Source organism: Capsicum annuum, chromosome 1 (genome assembly GCF_002878395.1).
Source record: "Capsicum annuum cultivar UCD-10X-F1 chromosome 1, UCD10Xv1.1, whole genome shotgun sequence".
NCBI classification, from domain to species: domain Eukaryota; kingdom Viridiplantae; phylum Streptophyta; class Magnoliopsida; order Solanales; family Solanaceae; genus Capsicum; species Capsicum annuum.
The window spans coordinates 242,257,495-242,260,913 of NC_061111.1; positions in this window are offsets into that span (position 1 = coordinate 242,257,495).

Here is a 3,419-nt window from a genome sequence, read left to right on the forward strand (position 1 = left end):
AACCTCACAAAATTTTCGAACACCACATGATTTTCCCTACCCAAAAAGAGAAGAAGCCCCCCCTCCTAAATAGTAACCCATGGGGTATTTATATAGAAGATAAAATTGGGTATTTTAGAGATTTTCGAAATAGGACATTTTGAATTCAAAACCAAAAAGATCCTCCGGCTCACCAATCGTATTTTGAAATTGAGAAAATTTAGGGGGATGGATTTTCTTCAACCAATGGAAAAGAGGAACATGCGTACCTTTATGGTACAATCCTAACAAGCGGGAACGGATTCTTGACAACTAGGTTTTTTTGGAACGTTGAGGGCTACCACCTAGCCTCTTTCTAGAAGATTCTTGGGCAAGATTTTTACTAAAACTATTGTTGTTGTCGTAACCTTGGGCTGTTTCATGATGAACTCGGGTCAGTTCGGGCATGGGTAGCCGTATTTTGGGTTAGGGTTATCGGATTTGGGTTGAAGATGGGTTGGGGGTATTGAGATTGCTGGTGTTGTCGTGGATTATTGTTGTCCATTATTTGGGTGCTGTTATTGAAGAAGGAGACAAGTGAGCCGGGTCAGTGTGAATTGTTGGGCTAGCTGTTGTTTTATTACTGAAGAGAATTAGGCTCGGGGCGGTTGGGTTTTGGAAATGGGTTTAAAATTGGGATTGGGGTTAATTAGGTTTTGGGAATTGGGGATTTGACCAATTCATTTAAGTTTTGGCCAAATTGAAAATCAATTTGGCCAATTGCATTGAAATTGGGTCCAATTTGATTTCAATTATAGTCAAATATAATAGATGGACTAAATTAAATCAAAATTCGATACGAATTAACACATTGTTTAATCCTGAGCTTCTTGATTCGATAAAATTAAACAAGTATTTCTCCAAATAGATTATTTGTAAGAATAAATTAAATTTAAATCAAGATTTAATTATTTATATTTATTTTCCAAATAATCCTTGATTTAAAATCCAATTTTGATGAAAATGTTCATTTAAATGGCATTAATTATACAATCCCGTATATTCAAATACAAAAATATATAATTATCACTTAAATGACAAATTTAACCCAAATGCATATTTTAAAATGAGTTTATTTGGACAAAATAATTGTTGTGATTTTATTTGAAAATCAAAGAAACCCGAGATTAAACGTAGTTGTGGAGAGCAAAAATTAGGTGTCAACAGAGGAACGGTTATAACTGTTCCCACCCCAAAGAACTCCTATAGGATATTTTCTTTTTCTGACAAGTGAAGACACACATACAAAAATAGAGAGAAACAGATTGGGTTAGAAGAAAAGGGAATCAAAATTAACGACAAACACCAAAATGAAGGCATATAATTTGTGATTCGAGCGTTGTTTCCAAGTGATCCAAAGCAGATTTCGACAGATCCTTTCGGAAGCAAAATTGATTTCCACTGCAAATTAAAGTTACACTGTGTTGCTCTGAATTTTACTACAATGACATCAGAGTCAAGTGAATCTATTTTTATTTGTGCGTGGATTTTTCTTAAATTTTGTTTCAATATCTTTTAATAATTTACTTTTTTCGTAAGATATATTCATTAATTATTTTATCCTGTAGTAATTGCAGAGTTACAAATTTCAGTATAATAATTTATCCTATCTGTATTGTAATGTATATCTAATTCTAGATTTTCAATGTTATTTATTATCTTGTGTTGTTCTTCTCGTAGTGAGTTTTTTAAATTATATAAACTATCACATGTACTTTTTTCTAAATTTTCTAAGGTTTTTTCTATCCATATTAATTTTTCTTTTAGGTTTTCCATTATTTTTCTAATTCGGTTTCTATAATTAATTTCATTATTTAGATTTTCTTGATTTTCTCTAGTTTTTCTAATATATTCTAACATCTCTTAATCTGAATAATATCCTTCTGGGTAAATTTCTTCGTATAATTGTTCTAGCCAATTTATAGTTTCAATTTCGTAGTCTATTACTTTATCTAATATTACTTTCTTAATATCTGTAATTTCTATGTTTTTAAGTATATATAAGATTAAAACTTTAAGATAATCTAAATGATCTATCTTTTAAAATTGGTTTTATTATAATATTTTGTAGTTGTTTGTTTTAGCCTTAGTAGTTTTTGCATATTTCTATTAAGAAATTCTATGTACTTTATATCTTTATTTTCCATGTATTTGTCTATATTTATTTTTATCTGTTTTTATAGTAACTGTATGTTTCTTATATCTTTTTCTAAAAATTCTATGTAACTTATCATCGTAAGTATTTGTAAGAGTAGTTAGGTAGATATGGTATATAATTTACTCTAGTCATGTAATATTTACCAAAAGCTTTTTCTAATATGATTTTTCTTATATCTGCTACTTTTATATCTCTAAATGCATACAAAATAAGTATTTTGAATTTATCTACCATCACATCAGATAAATAATCATTCATTTTCATAAAATTGCTTTTTTCAAAATATTCCCTTCAACCATGTACATAACAAAATATGGTCATCTTAGCTTACTATATACTAGATTATTCTTAAATAATATGTTCTTCGGTCACTATTAACATGGTAATCCGGATACTTTTTCCCTTAAACAGCGCCTCTACTCTGGTTACTCCCCGCCACGGCTTCTTGCTTCATTGGTTTCACCTTTAGGATGGCATAGTCCTTAGGGATCTTTCTCCGTTTCCTCTTTGTTAATAAACTTCTTAACATATTATTCTTCGAATAATTCTACTATAAAGTAACTAATATGAATTTATTTTATCATATCATGATTGTTGGGAATTATAATTTAGCTATTCATAATCATAAATAAATATACCTGTTCGGGTAGTTTTGATATTTCTGAGTTTTGTTCTTCCATAGCTTTTTCCATTGGAATATGTCTATTTAATTAACTGAGTAAAATATTTGTTGTGGAGTGGAGAGAAAATCTTTGCTTCAACGCATGAAGGCTTGCCCTTGCAATGCCTTCTGCTTTCTTTATTTATAGCACGAAAAGTAACTTTACAATCAAACTTTACACACGTTTTTTAAAACTAAAAACTAAAAAGTCAACAAAAGGGGCTAGGCTACTAACTAGCCTACTAGCCTTTAATTTCCTACAAGTTTACATCTTTACGTAAAAGTCTATTTGTACAATAATTCAATCAATAGTTAAGACTTTGTACCATAATTCAGACTTTGTACAATAATTCAACAGTATCTTGTCTCCGTTGATTTTGTCGTATCTGCTATATCTCCATTATTGCTTCTTATCTTATCTTTTCAGTTGGCATCTTGTCTTCTCTTATTCTAGATGTACTTCTGAAATAATATTATCTTCTCCATTACACCTTGAACATTGGTGATCTGGATATTTGTGTCCAATTATTTTACAATATCTTGTCAGTAGTCCGTCTGAAATAAATCCTTTTTAATTGCTCT